Source organism: Anas platyrhynchos, chromosome 8 (assembly GCF_047663525.1).
Source record: "Anas platyrhynchos isolate ZD024472 breed Pekin duck chromosome 8, IASCAAS_PekinDuck_T2T, whole genome shotgun sequence".
NCBI classification, from domain to species: domain Eukaryota; kingdom Metazoa; phylum Chordata; class Aves; order Anseriformes; family Anatidae; genus Anas; species Anas platyrhynchos.
Genome location: NC_092594.1, coordinates 15,796,579 through 15,812,259, shown reverse-complemented (window position 1 = coordinate 15,812,259; position 15,681 = coordinate 15,796,579).

Sequence of the window (15,681 nt, the reverse complement as noted above, 5' to 3'; positions counted from 1 at the left end):
GGAAGGCAGCTTGATACTGCAGCTATTTTTATGATTGATCTCCATTTCTCTTGTGCGGAGAGATACGAGCACAAGGACACCAATGTTCCATGAAAAAACTTCCTTTGATAAACAGGATGTTGGATTTCATTTGGGGTCCCCCTCACACCTGTTCTCTTTATGGCTGCGTAAACATCCTCGCCTCCCCACAGATCCTTTTGCATACTGTACACATAACACATCTTCCTCCTGCTATATTCATCACTTCAGTGGGAGCAGTCGGCGCGTCACTCAGTGCTCATGTTAACGGGGCGCATGAATCACTCCTTATCTCATTTATGGCACCGTGGCAGAAAAACGCAAAGACAAACACATGAACCCATTCACAAACATTGCAAAGAAATGCACAAGTTTTCCTTTTAGCAGAACAAATAATGAGAAGTGACCTATCAGATCACAAGATCAGCTGGCATCCTGCTCTATAGAATTACTTATATTTACCTTCTCTTGCCTTATCTAACTCAATTAACTTGCGTTCAGGATATGAGTATACATTCATGTTTGTCTTTCCAAAGAGAGTACCATGACTGGAGCAAAGCTCTGCTGGAGCAAAATTCCACTGAAGTCAACATTATCCAGCCGTGCAACACTAACATGGACACATGGGCTGAGTTATCCTTTGTTTTTGACTGGTTAGATCATGTCCTGAAGCCGTGCCATGGCCCCGCTGAAGTCCATCAGTGACCACACGAGGGGCTCCAGGCCCTGCCTCCAGCAGGGTGCTCTGGGGAACACCCTGGGGTGTTCCTGAACAAATGAGGAGTGAGCAATGTCAACTTAAGGATGCTCCAGTCAACAGTCCTCTCCATTTGCACATTTCCCCACTCTTCTGGGTCCCTATCTCTTTTCCTCCCTATCTCCTCTGACTCATCTGGGCTTTCACTGGTGTGTGCACTGCCTTCCCCTGCCTTCACACCAAGGACCATTCAATTCTGCAGGACAAGCATTGGCTGCCTTTGTCCAGAGAAGTCTAACTGCAGCACGGAGGAAAAAAAAACATGAGATACCAAATTCTGATTTAAAAGTGAGGTTTATACATAGCAGCGAGAACATTAAATCTTGAGGTAGGCGCGGGTACGTGAGCTTACAATTAATATGTGGCTCTTCTAGAGTAACTCTGTTTGTGATTCAGCTCTTAAATTTGGGATGGCAATTCTCTTGTAAGATCAAACACAGATCCAATATGTGTAACAAAATATAGGCTTTATCTTGAGACATTTATCATCTTAATAAACAAAAGACAGGGACAGAGACAGGAAATCAATAAACTCGGTCTAGGAACAATATCAGGAACAATGAACTGGGGAAGAATAATAAGAGGAAATAGAGAAGATCAAGCACACTGAAGTAATTTTAGAAAGAAAGAAGACAATGACGTTCCTCTCAGCTAGCAGGGGAACTACAGTGAGGGTCACCTGGGTAGCTAGAAGTTATAAATAGCATGGAACAATAGCAAGTAAGAAACACCAGAACTTTTCAAGCTGAGAGGAAAGAAGTTTGACTTTAGAGTTCCAAAATTTTTTTTTTTTTTTGTGTAGTAACTAATGATCATGTGAGAAGGACTCTACTTTTTTCCTAATTAGAGGTTGTTTATGAGTGCCCCTCTCATGGTGTGTCAGTTAGGAAGTCCAGGGCTGAGGAAAAACTGCCAAATCAGAGCTCCTGGCACATGGCCACAGGGCAAGATCAGAGAAACTAACTGAGTATTTCCAGTGGGACTGAGTGAAGAGGTAAAAATGCTGAAGAGCTTATTTAAGACAGCTTTCTAAATGACTGCGGAATAAAGGGAGATCTGAAATAAAACATTTGAGGCAAGAAAAAAAAAAAGTTAACTTGATTTTGAGTTGTCTCAGGCAAAGGAAGACAATATACCTGTAAGTATATCCCATACCTCTGATTGCCTTGATGTTGTTAGAAATGACTGACAATGAGCTGATCTTTAAGAAGCACTGGTCCAGTGTTGAATGAGCTGCTGACCATTTAGGAACGGAGTTTATCTCACAGGATTTTTTTCCTACTCCTCCACTACCCTCATTTACTTTAATCAAGCAGCAAGGTACAATACTTGTGGGCATTTACCAGCCTGCAATGCACAAGGAAAAGTTACAAGCAAGACAATATGAAGAGAGATGCAGGGGGGTAACAGTAACCACGGCTAGGACTGCACTGTAACAGTTCTTTTTAATAGAAAATTCCTAATTATTCCACTAAATCAAGCTCAAGCAACCCCATCTCCCAAGATAACTAGTGACTTGCCCTATTCAGCACCTGGGTGTTTCACTGAAATCCCCTATTAAGCTCATAGAAATCTATTTATAGTTGTCATTGTAACCATCCAGTTTTCTGACTTTTCATGGGTATTTCATTACATCCTTTGTTTTCCAAAATGAGTCATTCTTGCTTTAGAGTCATTTCTGAAGACAATACAATATGTGGAGATAATGTAATATTTTCCTGCCTCCAGGAGTTTTCTCAATAATTTTATTTCATTTCAGAGGACATTGTAAACATGTCTAATCACATTTCTATTCCTCTTGGGCTATACCATCAGCTACTTTTAAACAGCATAGCTCCAATTTGGGTACCAATTCTAATGAGTCTTTCTCACTGAAATTAGCAGCATGATACAGATTGACGTTCAAATAAGATTTGGCCCGATTACATAATGTCTAACTACAGGCATTAGTTTATTTATTAAACAGTTGGAGAAACAACAGTTCAATTATTTTTTAAAGCTCTTAATGACTATATAAGTAGGAAAAGCACTAAAAAAAATCATATATATGAATACAGTAATGAAAAAGAATAAACAATATTCTTTTGGACCAACTTTGAGCTTTGTCACTACCATGACTGCCACTCGTTTATATGCCAAGACGACCTGTGGCATCCCAACTGTCCAAAAGGCATTTGGGAAAATTCATACATTTGTCCCACTGTGACCACCAGGACAACACAGACCTGCAGCAGGATACTTAACAAAGGTCGCTGCTGGATTGTATTTTGCAAGTTTTGATTAAAGAGAGCTTGCAGCTATTTTTAAATTCTAGAAAACAGGCCTAACAAGGACAGACAATTAAACTAGTCTATATTTGGAGACATACTTGCTGACAATGGATTTGGCTTGAGTTGCCTTTGCTCTTTTCTGACCCCAGTGAGTCAATATTTTATCCTGAGTTTCAAGCTAAAAGACCACGACCAGATGTGTTTGATACACATGTGATTTTTATGACTGATTTATATATACTGACAAATTCTTGTCTTGGTTCTCCTTTGCTTCTCTTCCTCCCTCGCCTCTACTCTAGACAAGAAATAAAAATACCTCGGCCAACAGAAGGGTTTATTTGACCTCATTATACGAAGTCTAGTCGCAAACAACATTTTGACTGAGCAAAGACTTTGCAAAATGATATTCCTGCTGTGCTACAGGATTATCTTTCACTCTGATTACATGCAAATAATATGAGATCTGAAAACTATAGGGTTGTTTTTTTTTCCAACTTTCGTCATCAACAGCTGGCATGCTATGTGATGAAGAAGAAGAAAAAAATGCGTTTTTGTACTTTCAGAACTCATAACATTTGTGCTGGTTTCAGTGAAAAACACCAAACAGTCCTTGTTTTGTTCCCCCAAAACATATGGGTTTTAGTTACTGATTCTTAAAAGAATCCAGAGCTTCCACTTCCCTTCAGGATCCCTTCAGGCTTATTCAGGACACAACAATGAGAAATTGTGCGTCACTTAGTATCTGGTAGTTTTAATCTTGATAATTTAAGATATTAGTATGTCCCACCACTATTTATTTTGTACTTTAATAACATTCACATGAATTTAAACAGGTAAATAAAAAAAATCCCAAATTTCCCATTATGGGTGACTGACTCTGTTCTGCGTAGCTACCTGTTAGATGTGAATAAAGCAGCCAAAATCAGCCCTTTAAGAAAAAACCTTGCCAGTTTATATCAATAAAAGGCAAACAAGAAAGAAACGTTACATACATGTATATTAGAAATGGGATGCATGTTTTCCATAATGAATGCTAACATCCATTGGAAAAAATACCGAGAAGAAACAGCGAGAGCTTCCTGCAGACTTCTTCAAATGTGCCCTACCACAGAAGCAATGTGAGCCGTGATAACTATTACAGTTATTAGAAGTATTTTGCTCTCCATCTGGAAGTTTAACGAAGTATTAGCCCAAACTGATGAACATTCAGATGAGGAAATTATACCTAAATATTCATTATTAGAATGAACTGGAAAAATTATATCCCTGTCCAATTACATCCCAGTCCACTATTCAGCAAGGTCCACATATCCTGTTGTATGCCATAAACACCTCCTGTAAGCTCAATGCACCTTGAAGGAAAATGCTAGTGCAGCAGCTTTTGCCATAGGCTCCTGCTAAGAGTGGGATAAATAAAATAAACGTAACGTTACAGTAAGATCATCCTGTTCCAGGTACAGCAGGGCATGGACAAACCTGTTCCGCTTTCCCTTTGTATCGTTAATGCTCTAATTTTAAATCTTTAAATATTGCCTCTTTGTTGAAAGGGATTTATGAGCAGGCACAAGTTGTCTCTTGTGTGCCAATAAATACCCTGGTGGTGGAATAGATACCTGAAGAGCTGTGAGGTGAGTTTGTCTAGTTTAGACTCCTGCAAAGAATTTTAGTAGCAAGCTGGAAGATGCAGGAGTAGTCTGCAAAGCCGTGGTGATACATGCTCCTAACAAGCCTAACTCAGAAAACTAATAAAAGTCAGTAGTGATGGACAGACTTCAAATTTGGGATGTACAAATCAGAAGATGGTGCCACTCAGAGGACATTTCCTGGCCTAATGATAACATAAGGCAGGAACATACTGCTCAGAGCATCGGGCTGTAGAAGCTTAAAGAAGCTTGCAGGTTCCTCAGGACGAGGCAAGCAGTAGCAATTTTTGATTATTTATTTATTTATTATTTTTTTCAACATTCATAACTTCACATATCCAAAGAAGAACAGGTAAAAACAACAAAGACAGTATAACAAACCATCTGGACAAACTAAGGTTGAGAAAGAGACAGTTATCAATGGATACTAATATATATATATATATATATATATATATATATATAATATATACATAATACTATATAAGATCATATATATATATAGAATTTATTTTTAAACTGTCATTCCCACAGCTGAAGTGAAGAAACAAGGCAGGGGCTGGCCACAGCATGTTACATTAATCAAAAGCCTAAGGTGCAAAATTACTGAAGCAAAGTTATAGCCCTAGACACGAGTTTCAAGTTACCCTCTCAACAAAATGAGCTTCCACTTGGGAAGATTCCCAAAACCACGCAAACGGGCTCAGCAGCACCTCGGGGCTACACACGATGCTGGGTGGCTGCAGAGTGCCAACCCCAGCCCCAGGTGCTGCCCCAAACCAGAGAGGAACCCAGGGACAGCAGGAAATAAAAGAGAAGAGGGAATCTTTCACAAAGATAACAATCAGTGAGAAAACTACTGACAAAAGTTACGGTAAAGATGAGAAGTGATTTGTATAAAGGGTAGGGCAGTTCGGCACTGCGCTCCACTCCCCAAACCAGCAGCGCGGTTGCCGCGCTTTTCATTCAGACTTGAAAACATTTGCCTGATGCAAGACGCTCCTCACCCTCTAGCTGCAACCTCTCTGGTCTTACGGTGCCCTTACACTGCCTACGAAGGACAGCCCCAGGGAACTGGGGGATCACAAATAAGATTTTATGACCTACTGGCTCGTGCCATCGTACCTTGTCCACTTACTCACACACCGGTATGGTCGTGGGCACACTCCACTGGTTAGGAGAACTCTCTACCGCATCCAAACACTGTAGTGCTGCAAATGCTTCCAAAGATTTTGAGTATATTCATTATTGGGATAACTGCTCCTGAGAGCCTTCCTTTTATTTATCATTTATTCGGTCAGCAGAGAGCGCAGATGCAGGGGATGCAGTGGCTTCTTCATTTTACACCAGTGAAGCGGAGCACAGAAGCTGAAATAACTTGTCCTGCAGAAAATCAGTTATGGGATTGAGAAGAGAATAAAGCCCTAGGCTTATAGACCAGTGACATAATCACAAGACCCAGCTTTCCCTGTGTAATTATTCTTACTGAAACCAAGTTATCACTGGACACTGGGATGCTAGCAAGGGAATACATGGCAAGAACTGACCCAAAGGGAATTAGAAGTTTGCTTCGTGTTATTCCAGCCACGTTAATACTTAATAGCCCTTACTGAGGCTGATCTGAATTTTTGCAGTGGTTCCCAAAGAGCTGGGAAGGTCTCTGAGGGAAGGACAGATGCAGAGAACTGACTGAGCGTGCTCTTTACCTCATTGTGTCCTCAAGTAGCATCTGTGCCTGCTTGCAACTATCCCAACCTGTTTTTTCACGCTGAACTTGAAACGGTTTGGCTTGGATGAATGCCTGTAAACGATACACAAACTTTACCTTTGTTTACTTGTTCTAGCATTGTTTTTAGTGCTGCTGGTATCTGCTACTCCACAAAAACAACAAAAAAAGCTTTTGATTTCTTGATGGTAGAGAAGCACGATCCCTTGCATGGAAATGCTCTTTGTACCCCATGACATACTGAAAGCCGCCCATAAATATTGACATTTTTGCGTTAGGTGACATTCCAAAGAAGCCATCGCTGACTTCTTGTAAGCGACCCAAATATCAGAAAGGCCCAGGCTCAAACATCTTGCTGCTTGGTGCAACTGACAGAACAGTTAAACAGAGAAGCAGCAACCCTAAAAATAAGTTGCCCACACAGGGAAATATTTTCCTACAGATTATATGGCATATATTTGACATTTACTTGACCTCATTATACAGTCAAATATGATACGTGCAGCAAAAAAGGTAGGTGCAGCAAAATTATACTTAAAGAAAGAAAAAAAAAATCATGGCAGGAAGGTACTTTCGAAAGTTGTACTAAAACCACTGCAAATTCTGTGCTCAGAGGGGCAGGGACCAGGTGCAAGGGTCATTGCTCTGCAGGGTGGGCAACAGCAGAAAACGCAGGGCTGGCTGCTGCTCGCTCACCTCCGAATCCTGTGCTGGCCCTAGCACCTCACCCACACAACCCCATGTGCCATGATAACCTTGTAGGAAAATGCTACTGTGTTTGAATCAATGCAAATGTTTCTTATGTAAACCGAAGCACCTTTGCAGTAATATAATTTGCAACCTGAAAAACTGCAGAATTACTGCCATTTACAGTAATCTACTCTCGCTGTGTTCACCTTGTTTTGGTAATTATTGGAAGATCGATAACACCATCCCCTACCTCAGTGCTCTCATCTACAAATCTTAAATCTTACTTTTCCTCATTGAATGTATCACATAAGATCAACTATTTGTTTTACAGCACTTTTCCCCAATACTACAAAAACCTGATGCAAAACCAAGAGAGGACTCCATGAGAATACAGCATTTCTCTTTCTAGTCTCCATATTGAAAGGAATGAGAAATCATTACATGTTAGGAGAACAGATAATGGAAGCAGTGTGGAGAAGAGACTTCTGCTCCCAAGTAGGAGACAAATTGGCAAGCCCAGGCTTTTCACAAGAACCTCATTCTCAAAAGGGAGAAGAAAAGTTAAACCCAGAGTTTGATTTTAGCCTTCTGTGTTCAGGAAAAACGTCTGAGACAGTCCCAGTGCAACCTCTGCAGATATAAAATTCATAGATGTGGCTTTGCAGAAGTCTATCTTACATTTGCTTATGCACCCAGATGTAAATGATTCCCATACGTATTTGCAGGGCTATTTGGAAAATGTTATGAATTAGAATTGCTCAGTCAGATCATTCAGTGTGATTCACTGTCTTGGACATCATCCTTCGATCCACTGCATAGCGGAGAGACGTTTCCAGATGAAGCATTTGAAGAGGCAGTGAATTTCTGCAAAGAACCTTACTCAGTCACTTCCAGCAGCCCTCAGCGATCCCATCCTCAGAGCAGCTCCCATCACTTCTCTTCTCTGTCAGATGAAGATAAAGCTGTGGTTTCAGCTGTTGTCGAAGGCAAAATGCACACTACTGCCATCATCCTTCAAGCTAAGTGAATCTTGATTAAACAACGAGACGCATCCACTGAACTGCTCACCTTTTGATGCTTACACAGGACAGCAAAATGCCTGTGACAGTGGAAGGATCAAGTCCTGTTTAGTGCTACTCACACTCAGAAAGGTGCTTACTTGAAGAAAGTATTTATGCAGGCAAGGAACTGCATACCTGGAAAAGCGCTGTCTTCAGGCTGTGGGGTCCTGTTTTTTTTTGTTGTTGTTGTTCATTTTACAGGAAAAAAACACTTTAAACAAAGACAGAGGCTAAGTGGAGTCTCTGCACTGAGTAATCCTCATACATGAGAAACATTATTATTATCTGTGATGGTATAGACAAAATGATGGCACATACCTAAATGGTAGAGACACAGCTGCTTTCCCCCCACCCCCCAAAGTTTTATATTATAATAATGAGGGACAAATTCTACTTTCTGCCAGGGACTTCAAAAGAATTTGTAGAGATGTGGAACAGAACAGGATTTGTGCGCTTGCAACAAATCATGGCAAAGCGTCATGTTTCTAGCAGACTTGATTTTTGAAAAAAAAGCTGGGAGTCACGCACTAAAGCATTCAGTAAACACATGACCTCCAACACACAACTGACAACATCAGGAAACTCCAAGACATTTCTGGACAAGGATTTTTCTTCATCTTACCCTTAATGAGGCTCGGTCTGACAGCAACTTAGTTATCAAGGTTCTTCATTAGGCAGGCTCAGCTATTCACGTCAAGGTATTTTAAGAATGTCTCTGATTTATCGTTGGAAGAAGCAGAACTGCTGAGCCTTAAGGCTTTTGCACATTGTGGGAACACATCAGGCCTTGAAAGCATTGCCCACAGACCCCACAATACGTATGACTCATGAGATGCTATTCTTTTTTCAGTATGCAATTAAAAAATATTATTTATAGGATCACACATGCTACTAAGAAACTGTTTTTCTCTGAAGTTTAGGCATAGCAAGGGAATATTAATTTGGGTAAAATGGAGTATGCACAACTTCTTTGAACTAGGGCCACGTAACATATCTTGGCAAAATATGTGGTTATAAAGAAGGACTCCAATTTCCCAAAATAATTCTGACATTAACAAGTTTGCTGAGGTTAACATCTGCCTGTTTTTGTCTCTGAAGTGACTTGAGCACCAAAGGAGTTTAAAGAACATGAACAGTGCATTTCCTTGTCTTAGGGTACTCCTGTGCCTCATGATGGGTCTTTACACATATCCTCGTACAGGTCTTTCAGTTCTGGAAAAATGCTCTGGATAGGACTTGTCAAAAGCATTCAACACAGCCACATCTGTTCCCACCACAGTTTGGGGCAAGAGGTCGGTAAAACCCAGTAGGGCAGAGAGGCATAAGCTGTATATTACATGACTGTTCTTGCCATTGTCACTTGTGCTCTGAGGACTTCAGTGACGCAGGAGATGGCTCATCAGTGCTCATCTTGGTCCAGGCTATAAAGACAAAATCTTTACAAAGATGACATTTACAAGAAAATTTAAGTCACAATCAGCTGGAACAAAGCATTACAGAATGGCACTAGGTTTATGATAGTACCTTTTCTTTGCACAAAATACCCCTTTTCTGAAGCTGATTACACCGTAGAGCATGAAGCATCATCTTACTGAAAATGAGCAGGAATTGGTTGTTTCGCATGCAGCAATCAGAAGAGAGGTAGGTACAGTTCCAAATAAAGTGGCACCTTGTAACGTGGGCTAGAACATGAAGCCAGAAATTCATGAGCGTTTAAAGCCATGCTCGCACCTTGTAGTTTCAAACCTACTCGGGTTAGTCTGCTTTTCATGCCTGAAGCCTAGGAACTGTTTTAAGCCTAGTAATAGTTTTCTACGATTTGAGTAAAACAGAAATATTTTTTTTTTTGCACATACTAAAAAAAGCAGGTGGATGAATTGGAACATGGTAAAGATCTGCTCAAGAGCAAACACCAGAAAACAGATGAGAGAGAGAGATCAGAACACAAGTGAATAGGCTTGCACACTCTCTTTGCAGCACTGTCCTCATCTCCTAAGCTATTGATGGCAGCCTAAGAGAGGAGTCACAGGCAGCAGCCCTGCTGCGAAAGGACCACTGCCAGTTCCACCCATGGTGCAGAAAGCAGGAGGGCAGTTCATCTGCCGGTGTCTGTTCATTCTGCAACAGTTTATAAAGCAGTGAAAGATTTTAAGTGGAAAACCCTTAGGCAGAAGACTCTTTTTGGTTTTGGCTTCCCTGCCTCTCAGCACAGAGTGAATTCGTACAAGGTTAGATCCTGAGAACAAATTACCTTTCCCCTCATAAACTGAACGCTGCTGTAAGTTTTTGCATTTCCCTTGTTCTCATTCAGAGCAATGGCACAGGAATCAAATGCAATAAAAATCTGTTGCTAAAACATACCCTGAAACACGACCCAGGCTGAAGGAACAACTGTCGCACTTTGCACACAATTCAGAAGGGCATCTGAGTTCCTGCTGTCACCAGAAGTTGTATTTTAATCGTTAGAGAACATGATATGCCTGGGACTGCGTGCAAGAGCTGCACAACACTGCAACATGAGCAACAGCCAGTATTTTTCCTTAGTTCATGCTAGGCAAACTGTCATAGTTTCTTTTCTCTCTATCTGATTTTATGCCAACATGTACCCAGAAAGCTGTCGTCTAGTCTTTCTGTCCCCGTGATGTATTGCACCAATCTCTTATTTCCCACAAGCTCATTTCTAAAAGAGCTTCTGTTCATTTATGTCTGCCTCATAAAAGATCTGCATTGTTTTTCTCCCCACCCCTGCCAAGACTAATAAAGAAACATTTTGCTAAGAAAAAACTCGAGCATCAATCAGATTTCATAACTGATTAGCTGGGAGATACTCTGGCTGCATTCGCAATTGGCCTCTTTCAACTGTTTTTGCTTCTAAAATTAGCTTAGCTATTTCCTGCGAGAAGTTTCAGGATAGAAGCAGAGACGCCCACAAGGCAGCACATTTGGGCTGTGAAAAGCTGATCGGGCTACCCAAGAAACCAGAGAAACTGCTCATCTCCCTGCCGCCAGCGTGGCCATGGGAGCCCCGCACTGCGAGGTGCAGCCGGGAGTCCTGCATCTGTAAGCCTGATGTGGCAAAGGAAAGTCAGGAATGGGTGTGTAAGACAAAGCACTGCTCATTAACTTCATCCCCTACATAACCAGGGTTCCCGTTATTATTTATGCCCGGGCTCGTTCCCACTTGGCTTGCTGCTGAGCAGCCAACACCTCACCTCTGCCAACAGCAGGATTCACGTGTCCTGGAGATGCCCTGGGTGCAACACCTCAGCCACCAGATGGTAGAAGTAGTCATTTATAAAAATGGTTCATGCCCTCATGCATAAACAGATGCTCTACCCCAATTTTCAGAAGTAGTTTTCTCCAGCCAATTTACTCGCTCCTGTGAGATTCCACAGGGTAAATTCTGGGAAGTCCGAACAACTCCTGTGTGAGCAACGTGTTTACACCGCACTCCGTGCAGGCCCTATTTACACTGCTTTACACACTTCTGACTGCAGAAAAAGATTGGACCTTGATAAAAATAAGTTACAATTACTTCTCGGAGACGTGTACGTTTTCTCCCTTTACTCAGGTTTACCTTCTGCCACCGGGCAGGCAGCATTATGAAACACAAGCAGAGTGGCTGCTTCTGGTCACGGTGCAGTCAGTCTCATGCAAGATATTTACCAGGAGACATTTCCTTTTCAAACGAGGAGCTGACAAAACCATGTCTTGCTATGGACTGCTCTAAAGCACAGGCTGGGAACGTGTACTTCTGAGCGAGATGCAGTTTCTGAAAATAACTTGGTAGAAGAACACGATAAGACACCGTGACTGCTTCTGAAGGTCTGCTCAAGGAGTGCTCTTAAAGAAAAAAAGTAATCAAGTTGTAACAGAAAGGTCTAATAAAGGTGTCATCCCCCTGAGGTCTGTGATGACATTTTATCAGAGTAATGCCAGAGGAGCAGTTAGGCACATTTGGACTAAGGTACACCTAGAGAAGACAGGCATAGAGTTTCTTTATCTAACATGTACTGTATAAAGAGAACAGATCCTTGGTAATTGAATGAAGCCAGCTTTAAAATGAGACACAGCCCAAGTCTGTGTGACATTGCATATCTTACCCTGCTAGGAGAGCCAGGTAACAATTCTTCTTTTTTTTTTTTTTTTTTTTGAGGGAGAGGTGGAAAAAACCTTTTATAATTGGCAACAGATCAAAATAAAAGCATTATCCATGTAGGATTTTTGAACTCAAAAGGTTGTTGAGGAAGAAAAAAAAAAAAGATTTCATCAAAACACTCACTGAGATCCTGATACTGGCAACGTTAGGCCAACTTCCTCCTGTGTCTGCACAGACAGTAGCATGGCTTCTTACAAACATACAACACCACATGGCTGCTCATGAAGGTGACACATAATACTCCAAATAAAAAACAGAGAAAATTGTACTGAAAAAAACAACAAGCAAAATAACAAGAACGGAAAGCCATTAGCTGCAAGTCTGGAGGCAAAACCGGATGCTGTTACAGTTCTTTTCAGTCCTGTTAACAATTTAGGCAGTGTTTAAACTGTGGGCATGACTGCTCTCTTCACAAGTCACTGCCAAGGTCTCAAGGAAGAAGATATAAAATGGATCATATGAGAATCGATGCACTGAATGTGAGCACCAACCTCCTTGTTTAAGGAATTCCCCCCAAACAACATAAAGGTAATTTATTCTATTGAATTAATATCAACCTTTAAGAGGTTGTAATTAAATTAATGTACACCCCTACTCTGTTAACATAAGATTACACCAGGTTGACTATTCCCAGGGACTCTGTCTTGCATGAATTGTATTAAAAAGTTAATTTTTCTTTGCATACTTAAAACCAAATAACATTAGACCCTGTAAATTATAATCCAATTATACCGTTCAGCCTCATTTAGACCTCCTGCTAAAGGAGGTCAGCACAAACAGGCAAATCCAAGAAGCTACAGCAGTGCTTTACTACAGCTGGGCATGGAAATCCCACAGCCAAGGAGCCAGCAGAGCCCAAGCAGGAGCTGAGCACAGTGTGTGCATTACACCCATCCACTCATCTGGGGATGTGCTGCGCAGTTTCTCCTTATCATCATCAATACCAAGATACAGTTTCAAAAGCAGCACATCACCTTAAATATACGTTGCCAGAAAAGAAGACATCCAAAGTAGCAGGAGGCAATGATTTTCACAGAAATATTGTGAATACAGCCACAGTAAAGATTCTTGGGATTTCAGCTTGTACATTTTTGTCAGTTGGGTTTCAGTAGGTCCTGCTCACTACTTCAGCATGGAAAGAGAAGTTTGGCAGTGTTGGCAGCAGCCAGGAACACAGAAACTCCTACAAGTCAGTTTGGCTGGTAGCAAACACCAAATACAATGCTGCCCTAAATCCTCCCCCCTCTGCTGCTAGTGCCAGATGTGGAGGTCAGGAGAGCATGAGGGTGAGGACAGGCACACAGAGCCCAGAGCACACATCATAAGAACACTTCCACAGCAGTTCTGTCAAGAGAAGGGCAGGCTTTGCACTTTTAAAGATATACAAGAAAAATAGTGGTGATTATCCTTACCTGCTCTGTAACACCTCGTGGTTACAGCATTGCCCAAGGAAGAAATGAGACATCCTCCCTGTTCCCACAATGAGGCTGCTGGAGGTCAGCATCCCAAGAGGGGCAGATGTACCTTAATCTGGATGGAATCAGGAGATAAAAATGCAATTAAAAACCCGTAACACTGTCCCTCTAGTAAGTAGCAAAGAGCTTTCTACATCAATCTCTGCTTATTCTATTTCTTGCGTTTTCACTCAAATTACCCAGAATGAATTCACCTTATTTAACTTTGTCTTGTGGCCATATTGTGGGCTATGCAGACACAGCTAAAAACATGAAGAGCACATAGCTAGAGAGGATCCCATGCTATTTGCTCTTTCCTTGGAGCTCAGGACAAGATACTCCTTGATGGGATATTCTGAAGGCACGGGGAGCCAGAAGGGGCTCTGCTGCAGCAAGACATCCAGACTTGGTACTGTTGGTTTAGGCCAGCTGCCCTAGTGATGTTTCTCTCCTCACCTTTTGCCCACCCCCTAAGAGGGTTAGAGAAAGGCCTAATACTGTGCCACTGCTGCTCAGCAGCAGACACAACACTGGTGTGATAACACTGCTGTTCCAGCTACAACTGCAGAGTACGGCACTGTATGGGCTGCTGCTGGGAAAGTTAACATTCCAGCCAGACCCAATACACTGGCTCAGAGAGACAGCTCTGCAGCAAGCTCATCCTCCCCAGCTCCTGACAGAAGATACCTTTGGAAAAATGAAATATCATCCCCCAGATCATCCCCCATCTGTATCAGAAGCCTTCCTGGACATGTCAGGCATCATGAAGCCTGCAATGTGGTCCAAAACTTAAAAATTCCCTTGTAGCCATGAGGCACAAGAAGAATTGGATGCTTTGATAAGCCCTAAGGTAGATTTTACTGCAAAGCAAGTGCAAGTACAAACTAGTTGGTGTGCTTGCTTTATTAATTCTGCATGTGCTAACCGTGTATGTGGTAAATCACAAACTTAAAAGTAAAAAATATGCTGTAAGTACAAATGCTTCTGATGTTTCCAAAGTCCATTGAGGAAACTGGAAAAAAAAGAGATCAAAGTATCAATGAGGAAGTGACCTTTGTCTGTCCCTTCTATATAGTCAAAGGAACGGGACTCTAGGCATTATTCTCAAAGATAAAAAGTAGAAGTGTACTACAGGACAAGATTAAATAATCAGTACTTCATGCAAAACAGACTATTTTAATAGCTTGTAATTTTAAAGTAGCATTTGCATCTCCAAATACCAATCCACTTTCTTGTGCTTCAAGTGCTTAAACATGAACTCATGACATTGTGAAATTTCACTTGACCGTGTTGCAAAAGAAAAATGTCAGAAGAAGAAATAAAATAATATTAAATAAATATAGGATTATGTTAAAAAAAAAAAAAAAAAGGTGGGGGGAGAAGAAGGATAGGAACAGTACATAGAAGCTTTCCAACTTTACTAGTTTGTTACATGGTTTATCAGAATGAAATAGTGACCTTAAACACTGAGCTTTTACCAAGTTTGTAAATAAGCAAGAGAACAGTAAAGCATAAAACCTCTTATAAATAATGAACTAAGAACAATATGGACTGAAGCCCAGTCTAAATTAAACATCTCATGTTTAACTCATTGCTGTCTCAAAGAGGTTCTGAGCTTAGTTTTATTTACGGCGTGACAGGACGTGCTGCAGGTATTTCTTATCTGCAACAGCTGCACACTAGCACTTGAGACAAAAACTGTTTGGAACTACAGCAAGTAGCTACTCAAAGGCAGTGAGCTGATGGCCTGTGTAAGTTACATATGCAGGCATGAGCCCTACTGTGTCTGCACAAATTATTTATGCAAGAAACCTGACTTGAGCAGACTCTTCATATGTGCATAAATATTTGCAGAACTGGGAATCAGTCAAATGCTGAGAAAAAACCCTCTTACACTAAATAA